Genomic DNA, 17,377 nt, shown 5'->3' with positions numbered 1-17,377 from the left:
TGCTGCCTTCTCACCAAAAGTGCTTAAGAATTGTTTGTTGAATTGAATTGGTCTGTGCTTTTTTTTTTTTTTAAACTTTTATAGGATCATAGGTCACAGAGCTAGACAGATATTCTGATATCATCTAGACCAGAGGCTCTTAACCTGGGAGCCACAGGTAGATTTTCCCCACAGGGATGGGAAAATCAATGACCTCTCTCCCTACTATCCCTTGGTTTATGCTTTTGATTGATTGCCTCTAAAAACCCAATTCCAAGAAAGGGTCCACAGACCTCACCAGACTGCCAAAGGGGCCAGGGACCTAGCCCACCCTTTTCATTGGAGAAAACTGGAGCATAGAGTGGTTAAGGCTCTTCACCAAGGTCACAGAGCAAGTGGCAAAGCCAGGACTTCTTTAGATAGAACCCATCTTATTCTAACAGAGAGAATCCATCTTATTCAAATGCCATCTTTTGGAAATACTATTTCTGGCATTCTTTGGGCCAGAAAGGAAGGGTGGCAAGTGGCAGACGGTTTTTTCATTTGACAGATGTGGAAATAGAGATCTCCCTCACATCTCATTAACGTCACTCTACTGAAGTAATTTGGCCAAACCCACGTCCTTGGATCTCCAGCTTTGACAGAAGACTGCCTTGTGCCCAGCCCTTCCTGCTTCCCAGTACTAGGGTAAAGTGGGTCAAGGAAGGGGTGGTAACCCATTTTATAGATGCATAAATTAAGGCTGGAGAAAAGGAGGAATTTGCCTAGGCACAGGACCAGGGCACAATTGAAGCTGGGTCTGTGTGTGTGTGTGTGTGTGTGTGTGGGGGGTTCTCGTGGATTCTAGCTCAGATTTTCCAGCTTGGGTCTCGGCACTGATAGGGGTCCAGTTCACCCTGGAGGTGAGTCCGCAATGAAACCAATGCTGTGATTTATATGTAGTGGATTACCTAAGGAGCCCACCAGCCGTAGCCCTGGCCGGATGTTCCTGCGGCTGGACATTCCTGCGGCCAGCCATAGTCGTGCAGTCTGTGATTTCATCTGGCTGGCCTGGGATGGGCTTTCTCTCTTTTCTGAGTTCTGACTCCCCTCTAAGCCATCCTGACCCTTGGTCACCTGTCCTGGGATCCCCAGGTGTTCCCTTCTGGACGATAGCCCCAGTTTTCACCTCCAGTTCCTGGGCAAGCTATTGCCTTTTGGTGTCACCTTTGGGTCCCTGGGGGGCTCCCATTGCTTCTGGTCCCTATTACTGTGTATGAGCATGCGCTAGAGAATCTGTTCTACCTCCCCTCCATTTGCCTCATTTTAATTAAAAACACCCACTAGCTCCCTACCAATGCTTCCCCTTTTTTGCCCACTGAATGTTAATCTCCCCATTGGAACTAGTTCACCTTATTCCTATTTGGGGACTTACAGATACACCCTTTTATAGCAAAGATGATCCCTTTCCCCAAATTTCCTTCTCACACACCTCTCCCTCTCAACTTGCCCAAGAAAATCCTCCTTGAATTTTGTGGCTGTCACTCACTCTCTTTGGCTCTAGAATGTGAGAGAATGAACTAAGGTCCTTCCAGCTCTCCATCCACGATCCTCTGGTCTGATTTGCTATTTGCCTTTGGACAAGTGACCCCCCCCCCCCCATTCCTGCTTCAATTACTTCCTCTCTGTATGAGAGGGTAGGGTGGCTTAGATGATCTCAATGGCTCCTTCCAGCTCTGATTCTGCGAAACTACTTCAGACTCTGTCCAACCTTCTCCCCATGTCCCACTTTACATAAAAGAAAGCCTTTGTCTTCTATGGAGAGTCTGTCCAGCAGTTCTTCAGGTCTGGCCTCTTCCCTCTCCAATGAGAACGCCCTAATGCCTCAGAATCCCAAAGAGAGTAAGTTCAGTTGCAGATTCGGAGACAGAGGAAATACAAACCCCAAAATTAGAGCCACTCTTAGGAGGGTAGGAAGAGCTTTTGCCTTTCTTTGTATCCCCAGTGATTAGCACAGTGCCTGGCACATAATAGATGCTTAATCAATGTTGTCTGTTTTTTCTACAGCTCTTATATTTGTCATTTTTCTTGTTGGTCACTTTCCCAATCTGATGAATGTGAGGTGAAATCTTGGAGTTTTTTTAAGTTGATCATATAAGTTTAACAATTTGTCACTTGATGCATTTTTATATGACTACTGATATTTCTTCCTTAGAAAACTGTCTTTTTGTCCTTTGGCCATTTTTCAATTAAGAACACCAACCCTTTAAAATGTAAAAGAAAAGTGACATATCATTATTGTAGTCCTGTTTCCCAGACTCTTCTGGTGCTCACTTGGGGGACAGCTGTATACTCTGTATGTGAAGGGATGTGATTTCTCTGTTTCTCTCTCCCAGAAATCTCTCTGCCTATCAGGAGTCACATTTCCTGGTATTATTATCATTATTCATTTGCTCTAGTAAAAAGAGCAATGGATTTGATTAGAAAAGAACTGGGTTTGAATCCTACTTCAGAAACTAGTTTTGAATGGATAAGGAGATCTTTGCAGTAACTTTATTATTATTCATTCAACTCTCTAGGTCTCAATGGCTTTACATGCAAAATTAAGAATAATCTTCACTCATTAAGATGAAAACACTTTGAAAAATGTAAATCAGAGTTCATTTAAGGAAGAAACACTAATTCAGGACCTACTGTGTGCAAAGTTCTGCATTAGGTAATAGGGAACATACAAAGATTAGGGGGGAAAATATTACCATGGTCTCATGGAGCATCTGGTCTACTCTTTGAAGTTTGTGTTTCAAGAGGCTGCTGCATTAAAATATGTATGTACTTCAGTGGGTCTCTGATCTCGTTGTTGTGAACCTTGAATATTAGTGCAGATTGCAATTCAGCCACAGTTCCTTATTAAATATGATTTTTGTGCAACTTCTTCCCCAGATCAACTGAAAATAATCTGCCCTGTAGAGAGACTTTCCTCTGGCTTCTGGTTTCATTGATCACCAAATATCACAGGCTCTCAGAGACTCTTCTGAGGAATCCTCAGAGGCAATCTAGCCTCACCTGTATCTAACCAAGAATCCCATCAACAAGAAGTTGGAAATTCTAACAACAGTTGCAATCTCTTACTCTCTCTCCTTTCACACATTCAACTAGTTGCCAGATCTTGTCATGTCTACTTCTTAACTCTTTTCAGATTTTTGTCTCTGCTCACATGGGACTTCCCCTCCTTAGTCCTTGCCTTTTACCTGTACTGCCTCCAAAGCCTCTCTGGCTCTCGTCTCTCCCCTCTTCTAAATCCAATCTATTTTTCCCTCATCTGTCAAAAAGGATTTTCCTAAAGCACATGTCTGACCACTTCCCTTTTTAATGTATTGCATTATTTTTTCATTCCAGGGGCTCCCAATCACAAACTATGTTGGGCATTTTAGGTTCTTTATAAACCTGCTTCCAACCTATTGCTCTTGCCTTATTAGACAGAACTCCCATTCAAGCACTCTACAAACCAATCAGAAAGGCCTTCTTGCTATACCTCATATGCCAGTCTATTCTTCACTTCAGTTTCTTTTCATGGGCTGTCCTTGATGCCTTAAATACTAGGTCCTCATCGCTCTCTCTCAGAATAGAATCCGTTTCTCCTAAAATTCAGTTCAAGGATCACCTTCTACCTGTAGTTCCGCCCTCCCTAATTACCTCATAATATATATATATATATATATATATATATATATATATATATGTATATATGTATATATATATAAACTTTGACAGAGATATTTTATAGATATTTTTATCTTTTCAAATAGAACATATTCTCTTTGAGAACAGGGACTAATTCATTTTTATTTTTGTATGATCAGAGCTTAGTGCAGGGTGGACATTTTGATAAATGCTTATGAATTGATAAATTTATTGATTGAAGAGGAATTCCACCACTGAGAGGACATTGTACTTTTGGATAGCTCTCAAAATTAAGATTTTCCCCCCCGACATCAAGGCTTCAGTCCAGTGGTTCCCATTGTACACTAGGGATCCAAGAACAACAAATCTAATTAGCCTTTCATGTGACAATCCTTCAAACATTTGAAGATGACTATCATGCCTCTTTTGAGTCTTCTCTTCTCTGGATTAAATATTTTCTTCAACCAGTGCTTATTTGGCACAGCCTTTAAGTCCTTCCCTTTCTTGGTAGCTCTCTAGCTCATCAATGTCCTTCCCAAATAATGGTTCAATTCAGTTCAGTAGGGCAATCTGTTGGTCCACGGAAAAAGATCTCACATTTAGAAAAGTTAATGTTTAAAGACAAGATATGGTTCTCAGAACCTCTTTTCCCACCTTTCTACCATAACAGTGCTAAAAAGCAGGAGGAGGCTGTGTAGGACTGAGAGCTATCACTTATTTTTCTTTGTTTTGTGGGTTTTCATTGCCAAACCTCCTGTTCTTAGTGAGCCTGCCTGGTTATGAGCCAACAGACCCAGTCTGTCACTGGGATTCAGGTCAAAGCTCTCCTAAAATGGTAGAAACTCTCTGAGCCACAATCACCTCCACAGCACAATGAAGCAGTAGAGGAAGAGTCTGAAACCATACATATACAACATCTTGTGATTTCAGTTGGAGGATTGGGGGATGTTTAGCTTGGAGAAGAGGAGATTCAACGCTTGTGTTCTATTCAAGGACTATTTCCCTCATCTGTTTTTGTGAGTTCAGGCCAAAAGTGGGGCAGGGGGAGGGAAGCTCTTCTCTCCTGGATCTTGCTAATCTAAAAGTAAAGTGAATATAAAATAAAATTTGCAAGGGAGTATAGAAAGGAGTTAAATATAAGGTCCTTTGGAAGGGTAGGCTTCTTGCAGGAGATAGTTCTTGGGCTGTCTTAAAAGAGGGAGAGTGTCTATGAAGCAGTGATAAGGTGGAAGTGAAGTCCAGGTACAGAGGATGGTCAGTGAAAAGAGGAGGAAAAACAGAGAGAAGATCAGTTTGGCCGAATCAGCCTATGAGAGGGGAATAATTGTCCAATGAGACTGAAAAGATATAGTTGGGGCCAGATTGTATAGAGTTTTAAAAGTCAAATAGAGGAATTTATATTTAATCCTGGAGGCACTAGGAAGCTACTGGAACTGATTGAGTAGGGGGGTCACATGGACAGATCTTCACTTAAAGAAATTACTTTGACTGTAGTATATAGGGTATACTGGTGTGGGGATACACTTGAGGCAGGGAGACCAATTAAAAGGCTACTGAAATAATCTAGGTGAAAGGTGATGAGACCCTTATCTAACTAAGGTGGTACCTGTGAGTGGAGAAAAAGGGTCAGAGGAGAGAGATGTTGTGGAGGCAGAAATCATGAGACGTGGTAACTGACTGCACATGTGCAGTGAGGGGGATTGAAAAGTTGAGGATGATGTTGAGGTTACAAACCAGGAGTTCAGAAAGATGATGATGCTTTTGACAGAGGAAGGTTTGGAGGGAAAAATAATGAGTTCAGTTTTGGACCTGTTGAGTTTAACAGGACTTCACATCAGGTTCAAAATGTCCAATAGGCAAAATTGATGATGCTGGGACTGGATGCATCTGTAGATCTGAGCGTCTTCTGCCTAGAGATGACAATAAGGGAAGAAGAAATGTTATTGTGAGGTTATCAAAAGAGATAGGGGGAGAAAAGGATGTAGGCCAAAGATTTGGCTCACAGCTGGGTGATTTAGGATGGGTGATAAGCCAGCACAGGAGACTGAGAAGTAGTGAGACAGGAAGAGAAGAGGGACGTCATAAAAAAACCTAGAGAAGAGAGCCATCAGATTTGTCAGTGAAGAGATGGCTGATAACTTTGGAAAGAATAGTTTCAGTTGAATGGTGTAGTTGAAGCCAGTCTGCAAAGTTGAGAAAATAAAAGTCAGCATAGACAGCTTTTTCCAGGAATTTGGTTGAGAAGGAAGAAGTGACATGGAATGATAGGATCTAGTGAAGGTTTTTATTTTTAAAGGACAAGAGAAACGGACATATTTGAAGGCAATATAGGGAAGAAACCAATAGAAAAGGAGAGACTGAGGCTGGAGATGAGAGGGATTAAAATTCCTATCTGCTTGAGAAGTCAGGAGGTAAAGTCAAGTATATAAAAGAGGTTGGTTTAGAAAGTAAGGGCCACATGGCTATCATATGAAAAAATGTTCTAAATCATGATTAGAGAAGTGCAAATTAAGATAACTGAGATATCACCTGGCACCTCTCAGATTGGCTAAGATGACAGGAAAAGTTGAGTGTTAGGATGTGCGAAAACTGGGACACTAACAAATTGTTGAAGTTGTGAACTGATCCAATCCATTCTGGAGAGCAATCTGGAACTATGCCCAAAGCACTATCAAACTATGCATACCTTTTGGTCCAGCAGTGTTTCTACTGGGTCTGTATCCCAAAGAGATCATAAAAGAGGGAAAAAGACTCACATGTGCAAAAATATTGGTAGTGAATCTTTTTGTAGTGGCAAGGAACTAGAAACTGAGTGGATGCTCACCAGTTGGGGAATGGCTGAACAAGTAATGGTATATGTATGTAATAGAATATTATTGTTTTATAAAAAATGAGGGATTGGCTGATTTCAAAAAAGCCTGAAAAGACTTATATGAACTGATGCTGAGTCCTATGAATATTTACATAGTAACAAGATTATGTGATGATCACCTGTGAGGGAATTGGCTCTTTTCAAAGCAGTTCCAATAGACTTGGGGAGGAAAATGCCAATCACACCTAGACAGAGAACTATGGGGACTGAAAGTAGATCAAAATTAATATTTTCAACTTTTTGGGGGGTTGTTTTTTCAGTTTTTCCCCTTCTGACTGATTTTTCTTGCATATCATGAAAAATATGGAATTATGTTGAAAAGAATTGCATGTATTTAATCTATAGATTCCTTGCTATCTTGTGGAGGGATGAGGTAACTGAAGAAGAAAAATTCAGAACACAAAGTTGTACAATAATGAAAATTGAAAACTAGCTCCATATGTATTTGGAAAAAAAAATACTATTTAAAAAAAGGAAATAAGGGCCACCTGTTTGTCAAATATTAGAAAAAGGAGAGAAACATGTCAAGGAGTTTTGAGATGAAAAAAATGAAAGAGGGATCTTATTAAATGACCTGTGAGGTTTTTTTTTTTTTTCTTTTTTAAAGCAGCAATATTCTCCACTGAGGGTATGTCATCTTTATACATAATACCATGTTACTGTCCTCTTTTTTGAGATCAGTGGAGGAATTTCCATTTCTTCTTCCCTCAGGTAATTATTTTATTTCAGCCTGGGCTAATGGTTAGTCAGGGAACAAGTCCTTTCTCAACAATCTCCTTTCCCTACCATCCAAGACTTATTTTAAAAATTGTGAGTTCTCTACTTTTGTGTCATAATGTGAAGATCAGAGAAAATGAATTTGAGGGCATTTTCAATAGGGGGGGAAGATGCTTTATAACATCATTATTGCAATGCTCTCATGACTAAGAAAATCTCAAGAAATTCAGCACTGTTCCCATATTGGGACTTAATATATAAAAATCATTGTGCATTATACTATTTTACACAAAGATAGGAAAAGTTATAGGCATGCCATTATTAGTAAAAAAAAAAAAAAACATTTTGATTATGAATTTGCAAATACTCTGAATTTTTCCATGGAGGCTGAATTTAAATTCTAGTACTTCCACTAACTGAAGTTGAAAATGATCAAATCATTGGGCATCAGTTGATCTTTTAAAGGATAAAGAGTTGGACTAAATGATATTAAGGTCTTTCTAAAGCTCTCCCCTCCTGCACCAAGGAATATATTTTAATATGTGAATGATGGATCGTGTCAACTTGTTGCTTCTCTCACAGCCCATTCTAGACCTAGCGTGACACAGGAGAAAAGAGCAGTGGTTCTTGGGTAAAATGTCCTTCAAATCTCTTTTCCGAAGCTTGTTCCCAGCTTGACCTTGGGAAGTCCCTTAACCTAGCGGTTCCTAATTTCTCACTTTAAAAAGGAGGGGAACCAGGTGGCTTCTGGGTGTGGTCCTGTGCGGTTCTAAGCCTCTTACTTTGAATTCTCCAGTCTTTCAGACGTGTCTCAAAATGGAACGCCAGAGAGGATCATTCCTCATTCAGTAGGTCCTCTTCCCCAAGGGCGGCGAAGCAGGCTTCCTCCAGAATTCTGACCACCTTAGCACGAAGGTTTAAACGACAGCAGCAAGGTCACGGTCCCAGGGGTTGGCAGCCTGACTTTTAAGCATTATCGAGATGATCAAGGTTTGTATTCCTCTCCAACGCGCCCTTCCGTTGCTCACCATGACCGCATTATGGGTTGAGTTTCACAACACGGTAATGAGTTCACCCGGCCTTCCTCAATCATTTATAGGGATTTTCATTCTCCACCTTTTAAAACTACTTTTTCCTTCTGACTTTTCAGGGTTTTCTTTATAGAGCCTGGCGTGCCCGAGGGCCAGAACTTTTAAGCTGTGACCCTGCTTTAATCTCAGTTCTCGGAACTTCGTATTCTGAAGCAGCGAAACCTAATTCTACAGCCCGCACAGGAGCAGGTAAACACTTTAAGGAAGCCCCCTCCACGGATCTCAAAGCACCTCCAGGGAAAGGGGGAGGCGATCGAAGCCTAGGGCGAGGGAGAAATGGACTCTTCCCGGGGACAAAGTGGCCGAGGGCGGCGGGGCCCGCCAGGACTCGGCACCCGCGGTCCGGCCGGCCCGGCCTCGGGACCTGTGAGGTCCGGGCTGGGCGCCGACCTCCCGGGGGACCCGCATTGTTAACCGGGGCCGGGACAAGGCTCTCCGGGCGGGACGGCCCCGCGGCCGTGGGCTTCTGGGGCTCCGGCCATTGTTGTGGCGGCAGGCGGGGTCCTCCTGCGGGGGCCCGGGCTCTCCCGGCTCCGCCCCCTCCCTCCGGGGGGTTCCGGGGCAGTCAGGGGCCCGGGGGCGGGGCCGGCGCCCCGCCAGGCGCTCCGCGGCCCCGCCCGTCCCGCGCCGCGCCGGGGTCCGGGGGAGGTGGGGGCCAGGGCCGCGGCTGCCGGGCCGGCGCCGCCTCCTCGCCCTCCGCCGCCGCCGCCGCCGCCGCTGCCCTACTTCACTCGAGTTTAGTTTCACTCACTTTACATCCGGGTTTTTTCCCTAGGCAATGGGGGCCGCAGCACACCCCGTTCCTTAGGCAAAGTGAAATAAATTCGCCGCACCGCCCCGACAAGTAGTCCGCCCGAGCGCTGCCGTTAGGCCTCCTCCTCCTCGGCCGCCCGGCCCGGCCCGGGCCCAGGCGCAGGCCCAGGCGCGGCCAGGCAGGGAGAGGAGGGGAGGCCCCCGCGCCCCCGAGCCCCGCGCCCCGCTCTCGGCCCGCTCCCTCCAGCTCCCTCTCACTCTCCCGAGCGGCGGCGGCGGCGGCGGCGGCGGCGCACGGCCACGCGCACGGCGGCGGTGGCGGCACGGGGCCGCGCAGCGGGCTCCCGAGCGAGCGAGTGTGCCTGGGCCTGGGCCTGGGCCTGGGCGGAGGGATCCCCGGGCTGAGGCGGCGGAGGTGCTGCGGCCCGGGGCCGGGTGGTGAATGGGCTGGTGGTGCTCGCTGCTGCTGCTGCTGCTGCTGCTGGGAGGAGGAGGAGGAGGAGGAGGAGAAGGAGTGGGGGGGAGGAGGAGGAAGAAGAAGAAGAGTTGGGCTGCTTGGTCTCTCTCAGTTTGTCTGCCGCTGCTCGGGTTCTCCTCCGCCCGCCCCCTCCTCTCACTTCGGCCCCGGGCCTCTGTGAGAGTGAGTCTCCAGAAGGAGGAGGAGGAGGAGGAGGAGGAGGAGGGGGAGGAGGAGGAGGAGGAGGAGAGGGAGGAGGAGGAGGCTGCCGTCCCTCCCCCCCCCTCCTCCCACCCCCCTGGGAAGGGAAGGAAAAACCCAGAGAGGAGGAGGGAGGAGTGAGGGAGTGAGGGGGGAGAGGGAGGGAGGAGGAGGGAGGGGGGGCAGCCTCCCATCTTAACACACTCGAGTATATTCAAAAAGTGAGAGGCCCCGAGCAGCAGCAGCAGCTCCAGCTCCAGCTCCAGCTCCAGCTCCAGCTCCAGCTCCAACAGCAGCAGCAGCAGCAGCAGCAGCTCCAGCGCCTTCCTTCCCCTCCCTCCCTCCTTCCTTGCTTCCCTCCCTCCCTCCCTCTCTCCCCATGAAGAAGAGTCCCCTCCTCCTCCTCCTCCTCCTCCTCCTCCTGCTGCTTCTTCTGCTCAGAGTTCCTGCCTCCAGCTGCCAGGGGGACAGCCAGCCAGCAGCAGGAGGGTGCAGTATCCCAGCTTTTCCATTCTCTCTTCTTCTTCTCACTCTGCTCTGCTTTTTTTTTTTTCCTCCTGGAGTAGCTGTTTCTCCTCCCTCCTTCCCTCCCCGCTCTCCCCTCCTCTCTCTGTCTCTGTCTCTCTGTCTTGTCTCTGGTGTTCGTCTTAGGGAGATGCAGGGGCTGCTTGCTGGGAGTTTGTTGGGGTGGTGAGGGGGAGGGGAGGGGATGGAGCAGGGAGGGAGGGAGGAGAGCAGAGGAGGGGGGGCTCTTGTCAGGGCCCCTGGAGTCAACTTGGGATTTCAGGAAGAACTTCCCCGGGGGGGCGCCCCTCTCGGTGTCCTTCCTCTCCTCCACCGCCCCCCCCCAAAGACAATGGAAAAATCTTGTCTATTTCCCCAGCCCCCCTCCCTCCCCTCCCCAGGATGGTGGAGTAAGTTTATGACAGCCTGGGGGCAGGAGCCCGGGCAGGGCCGCCGAGGAGGGCTGGCCCCGGGGGAGGGCCAGCCGGGGGGTCACGTTGTCCCGGGGGGCGGGGGGTGCCGGAGAGCTTCATTCTCTGCCCTTTGGTTTCCCCCCGGCTGAGGATTGTTTCCTTTTCTCTCCCATTCTCCTCCCTCCCTCGATCGGAGGGGGGAAGTTTGGAGGAGGAGGAGGAGGATGGGGACCATTTTTTTTTTTTTTTTGGAAAACCATCTTGTTTGGCGGCCGAGAGATCTGGTTCCGACTGCTGACGCCGTCGGGCTCGCGTGTGTGTGAGTGTGAGCGAGTGTGAGTGTGCGCGCGTGTGAGTGAGTGTGAGCGAGTGTGTTGGTGCATTTGTCTTTGGGGGCCGGGGCCGCGGCGCTGGGGAAATTCCGCTCCGTATTCTTCTTGGGCAACTTGTTATTCCGAAGAGTGAGCCTGCACCCCTCACCCGGGGCCGGCCTCCCCGCAGCCCCGCGCACGCACGCACGCACCCGCGCGCGGACCGCACAGACTCGGCGCCCCCCGCCGCCGGGGGAGGGGGCGGGGGAGGGGCCGCGCGGGCAGCCCCCGCCCCGCGGCGCCCGCACTTGGCACCACTTCTTTCTCGCCATCCCCGGGCTCGCTCTTTATGCCGCCCGCCGGGCCGGGCCGGGCCGGGCCGGGCCGCGGGGGCCCCCTCCCCCTCTTCCCGGGCCGCGGGGAGGCGAGGCCGGAGGAGTTAGTTGTGGGGCCGGAGGGCACGCCGGCGGGCGGGCGGCTCGGGAAGGAGGGCCCGTGTCATCACATCCTGATCAGATGTTGAAATATTCTTTGTTTGGGTCCCCAACTAGCGGGGCTCCTCCTGCGCAGCCCCTGGGCATCCCGGGCCCGGGGGGGGGGGAAGGGGGGGGCTCGGCGCCGGCCTTGACCCTGAACTTGGGGCTGCTTTTTGTGGGGGTTGCCTGCTGCGGACACTGGGGGAACTTGGACGGGCTAGGGCCTGGGAGGGTGATCTGAGTCATTTGCAGCCCAACGGGAGGCTAAGATTCCTCCTAACTCACGGAATTCCCGTTGTGTTGTGTTTTTTGCCCCGTAGGGAGAACTTGCCCAGGTGCACGTTACCGAGCTGTCCGAGGGTGACAAGGTGGGACATCCTTTCTGCTTGTTTTTGTAGAATCCTCCAGCTCCTCAGCTTCATGGAATACATCTCAGGGCGCCTGAGCCTGGGGACCTGGCAGAAGGGGAAGGACCCTTTTCAGCATTTGCACCTTTAGCTTAAATCTGAGAGCTGTTCACTTTGGACACCGAAAATAAATGGGTCAGCTTCAGCAAGCAAAAGGAGCCCAGGATTTATTATTATTATTATTATTATTATTATTATTTTAAGTCTTATGGTTTGGCTCACAGAATTGTAGGGAACTATGGCTACATGTTTGTTGAAAACACTATAATTTATTTTAAAAATCTCATATTCCTCCTTAGTTGTTTTTCCGCAGGAAATCTTCATTGTGGGCCTAAAACTGATTTGTTAATAATGTTTAAGGTCCCAAGAAAACATCTTTGAATCCTGGGCATGCCTTCTGCTGAAAGAGTACTCGGTGTGCAGCTGAACTCATGTGTATCAGTGAAATTGCTGTCCTGAAGACTACATTCAGTTAAAAACAGCTTCGAGACCCTTCTGATAGTCTTAAAAACAACAGAACCCTAACTAGCACAGTAAACAAACTCACCGGGAGCATTTGAGCTCAAGACTTTTGTTTTCTTTCTTGTGATCATCACGATGTTTGTGATTTGCCTGGTATGACGCAGTGAGGCCCTCTCACAAGAGCATCTTTTCCTTGAGTTTGCTGAAGGGGTTTGAGTTTTTAAAAGTTAGGTGCAGGATAAGCCCATTGCCGTCAGAACTCAGAAAAGACTGCCTTCTTTTTCAGATTTCATGGCCCTGGAGGTAAAGGACTTTTGAGAAGAGACATCTACGAGGTCCTCCAGAAGCCTCAGTGCTGAAGTGGTCCTTTTCCTTTCCTGCCCATCCTCCCTGCTGCCGCCCTCTACTCATCCATGTGGGTCACTGCTTCCCAGATAGATGCCCACTCGGCTTGTGTGGACAGCTCTCAATTCTGCCCAGTAGGAGGTGCTGCAGTGACAGAAGGCCATTCTGCTGAATTTTGAGTTTGGGTTTTACCACTCCTTCCATCATCTGGCCCAAAGCAGTGACAGGTTAACATTCAACTCAGAGTTCCAGGAGTGCCTTCAGTAAGTCCATTTAAGATTCTGTTTATGAGGGGGACGAGGCTGTGCTGGAACGGAATCCTCGATGGCCTTTTGTCGTGGAGGGGCTGGAGGAAGGAGGGCTACTTCTCCACCTGTGTGTCCGTCCCCTGGGTTCTGTTTTTGAGGCGTTGATGGAGTCGGGGCAGTGAGCCCTCGTGGTATTGCAGAGATAGAAATAGTTCACTTTGGGGTGAACTTGCAGGTCCCTGGGATCGGTCATTTTCTCCTAGCAACCCTGGAGTCTCCAGCCTGCTAGTGCTTATCTCATAATATTCCTGCTAACAGACTGCAGGGCACCGGAGTTTGGAACCGGTTACGGTAGCCTCTTTTCGGATGGGGTTTGGTTTTCCCGATTGTTGGAAAAGGCTCTAAGTGGGGAGTCACCGTTTGATGTGAGAGCACCAAGGAACTGTTTAGCACAGGGACGGTTTACCTCTTTGTGTTGGCCTCCAGAGGCTGCATGAGTCTTCCACATTCAGTCAGCCTGCACCAGTGGGGCTAAGTCATTGCAGATGTTGTTCACAGTGGGGCTTATGGACATGACTGGCCTAGGGAGGAAAGGGGCCACTTGAGCAGCCTCCTAGTGTTCAGAGCATGTGGTCTTAAACTCCTCATGTTTCAGGTGAATTCCTGTCTTTGGAAGTTTGTTGCCTTTGCTTATGAGGTCCTCCACAAAACTTCTTAAAAACTTAAAGTGTTTGTGAAGCTTTTTGGAACGTAAATCGCCTAAATCCTTAGATAGACAATTATTAAAGCTTGAAACTGAACTAAGACTTCTGGGACACCTGTACTTTATAACTGTCATACTTGGTGACAAACTGCCGTGTGGTCGGTTGATTGTCTCTTTGGAAAGGAAAGTTGGAGCCAAGTCTCTACTGGTTCAGAAGAGAATGAATACAAGGGAGAGCAGGAGCCTAGATGGGTAGGGGAGATTTCAGAGACTTTGCTGTGTGTGGTTGGTTTTGTTTTTGTTTTTGTTGTTTAAGATGTTTGTTTAAAGAAAGCTTCAGGTGTATTTTTCTAGTTAAAAAATGCTTGGCACTTTCTTGGTGGAGTTCAGCTGTGAAATCTTTTCCTCATATTAAAATTTGCTTTTCCGTTTTCCCTCTCTAAAAAGAAATATGAGAGCATGTGCACTCTCAGTTGTTTGTTGTGGCAGAAAGTGCTTTGTAAACCTTAGGATGCTGCCCCTCTGCATCAAGGGGAGGGATTGCTGTTACTACAGGTCCTAGGGATTGTTGATCTCTGGTGGCAGAGTAGCCTTGGATTTTAGGGAGTCTGGGCAGCCTTTGCTGCTCTTCCATTCTTTCTAATGTGCACACTAATAAGAGAAATCACCCTGAGGCTTGTAAAAGCATTTTCAATGTCACCTTGAATTTTGATTTGCCCAGAACTTTTCAAAAAACTTTGACAGAAACTTTCAAGCTTGTTTTATAAACCAAAATAGTCTGTTATGTCTGTGTTTGAGATTTTTTTGTTTTGTTTTGTTGTGTTTTTTCTTTGTTTTGGAAGGAAGCAAGAAACAAATACCTGTCTGAATCAGGGGGGAAACCTGTAAATTTTTTTACTCTTTCAAATATTTTTGAAGAGAAGTAACTTTAAATTAGTTTAAAGTCAAAAGCTTTGAACTTTGTGATTTTCTCTGTGGGCCAAAGTGACTAAGTTTAAAAACTTTTTGCAAATAAAAGCAGTTATGTGTTAGTATACATGAGTATATGTAAAAGTTCTGTTTAATAAGTTTTCATATTAGGAAACTTTACCAGGTGGAGAAAATGTCCTTTTTAAAGGTAAAGAACAAAATTAAATTTCCATTGTCTGTTATCATGGTCATTTTGAAAGACAGGCCAACCTAATCTATTTTATCTTCAGTTCTATATTGTCTTGTAGGTGTTTTCATTTAATTATTATTCCAGGGGAAAAATAGAAGCCAATGAAATTTCAATCCTAGAATTTTTTGATAGAATCCCTTTTTAGCCTAAGTATGGCTAGATTTGCTTTTCCTTTATGTAATTGAATCTACAGGTTAGTTTTTAGAGTTGTGTGACCTCTTCAGGAACTTCTGTTTTATGAATACTTTAAAACTCTGAAATGTATTTTGTTGATATCAACTTTATCAGAGGTCTGGGGCTTTTTTTTTCTGCTTTGAGAATTTATAGAAGGAATATAGTAACACTGCATGCAATTTATTAGAAAAACAATTATTTCTCAAAATAGCTTTTTTTTCTTTGTATATTTTTCTGTCTGGGTATTTCATAAAGCTTTCCTATTCTTCTGAGGTATATCTGGAGCTGTTATTTAGATAGTTTTTCTCTGTGTAGAAATGCTGACCTATAATTTTAAGACTAATTTCTAAATTACTCTTTTATCAGCTCAGTAATCTTAAAGAAAAGGGGTGGTGATCCAGATGTTATAACCGAGTTGTTTAATTCATTGTCTTTGTGTCTGTACCCTGCAGTTCCAAGTTGGGAAGTGAATGCAATCTCATTCTTCCTTAACCTCTAGACGTTGGAAGTTTTCTTTTAAAAAATAACTAGTTAGCCCTCTGAAAAGTATTCCAGGCCTCTGACTTGGAACTTGTGAGGGAAGTATTTCTGTTGCAGAATCCTTTTCAGATAAACTGCTTCATAGGGTGAGAGAAGGGGGATGGGGCCTAACAGGTGGGTGATCTGGGATTTGTTTTGTCATTGTTTGGGGGGGGAGGAAATCACTTAAACACAGGAGCCAGAAAGATGGTTTTTTTTTTTTTTATTGTATTGGCTGCTTTGAGAATACAAACTGTCAGTACTTGAGGAGAAGGAGCGGCAGAAAAGAATTGATTTTTTTTCCTCTTCTTCAGATCCAAGTATTGTTAACATGTGCATCTCTGAAGCATCCTACTTAGAAACTAAGCAGCAGTTGATCTGTTCAGTCAGTTAACCATCAGAACCGGCAACTGTGTTTTCAAAACTCAAACTTAAAAATAATCATAATCATCTCTGGATAAACTGGGGGATGGTAACCATAGCAACCACTGTCTTAGGCCTTCTGGACAGGGGTTTAGTTATATTGATGAAGCTTCAGACTCTTTGGTAGCCAGCTGTAGTCACTTGTATGGGGAAATGGGGGCCTGGCTGCTTTGGGTGACTGGAGTTGAATTGGATCATATCTATAGGCTAGGTTCCCTTTTTCGTTTAAGATTTTCACAAACTCGATTCCATTGCCTGTTTGTAGAGGTGCTGCCGTCTGTAAGAACTGCGTGGGGCCTCCTGCCTCAAATTTTACTCGGCTTCAGAATAGTTGTGGCTCTTGGTCCTCTCCGCATGGGGTTTCTGTTTTTATTTTTTGTTTTGTTGTTGAGAATTGAGCTGGTTGGGACCTGTGCTGCGAGATTGGGGCCGGGAATTCCCTTTGTGGAAGTTACCCGGTGTTGATTTTGTAGGGATGTAGATGGGCACGTGTTGTTCCTCTCCATAGAAGGTGAGCTCTGAGGAGGATGGTTTCTTTTGTGCCTTCAGCAGCTGTCCTAAGGCCTGAGCTTAATAAGTGGTCCTTGATTGATTAATCATGGGTTCCCTTGGGCTGGGTTTGTTGGAGGGCACTGGGAGGTTATGTGGAGGGTGGGGGGCGAAGGGCATGGCCTTGGGCTTTTCTGAATCTGAAGCCGGCTTTATTCACTAGGTTTGGTCATTTTTTTTGGGGGGGGAATGCAGTAATCATGTGATTTTTGTATCTTTTGGGGCCATAATCCCCATAGTCTGCAAACAGTATATTTTTTTCAAAGTTAATTTTCAAATTGACAAAGTTGGAAGCTGCTGTGCTTTGGACTTTGAAGGGAGGAAAAAATCCAGAAACTTAGAACATGATCTGTTCTTCTTACTTGGTGCATTATTCCCATAATGCTTATCTCCATGCTATTTTATATGTGAAACTACGCCGATCCAGATACTGAGTCTTACAAGTTGTGTTGAAAGTATTCTCTACAATACCCCAGAAAAGGAACGGAGTAGTCCCTTCTGATTAGATGTTCTAAAGCCTTGAAAGATGGTCCAGAGTTTCTTGAACTTCAAGTAGGATGCCACAGCCTGTGTACTACAAGTCCCAGGATGCAGTGCAACTTCATATTTGTCATCTGATGAGAGCACTGCATGCTGGGATTTGTAGTTAGTGCAAACTGCTTATGCCAGTCTTCTCACATTGTATTTCGTTTAATGAAAATTGGGACCAAATCGAGGTTCTTTGAAAAGCAATAACAACTTTCAGTTAAGTGAACTTTGATTGTTATTATTTTATATGTTAAACGATCAAACTTCACAAAAGGAACATTTAAAAATAGCATTTTCTTTAGTTTCAGATTACCTTGATTTTTATGAGCTTCTTTGAAAATTTGTGATCATCACCTGCATTTTTGATTTCCTTCACAAGCTAATTGTACAATAATTCAGAGTCTGATTCTTTTTGTACAGCAAAAT

The 17,377-nt window shown here is 46.0% G+C and overlaps 1 protein-coding gene across 11 annotated transcripts in view; it reads left to right on the top strand.

Moving 5' to 3' along the window:
- Nucleotides 1–8,075: 8,075 nt before the first annotated feature.
- Nucleotides 8,076–17,377, top strand: part of PHF21A (PHD finger protein 21A) — a 192,471-nt gene continuing 183,169 nt past the window's right edge. For 6 of the 11 annotated variants that reach the window (XM_031941308.1, XM_031941312.1, XM_031941307.1 and 3 more), the window contains exons 1-3: nucleotides 10,108–10,219; nucleotides 11,755–11,802; nucleotides 12,590–12,911. The gene's annotated coding sequence lies outside the window, so the exon portion shown is untranslated. The other 5 variants (XM_023506352.2, XM_031941304.1, XM_031941305.1 and 2 more) reach the window with 5 other exon arrangements.

This window comes from Sarcophilus harrisii, chromosome 6 (genome assembly GCF_902635505.1).
Source record: "Sarcophilus harrisii chromosome 6, mSarHar1.11, whole genome shotgun sequence".
Lineage (NCBI taxonomy): Eukaryota > Metazoa > Chordata > Mammalia > Dasyuromorphia > Dasyuridae > Sarcophilus > Sarcophilus harrisii.
The sequence above is the reverse complement of the archived record's forward strand: the minus strand, read 5'-3'. Positions and strand labels throughout refer to the sequence as shown.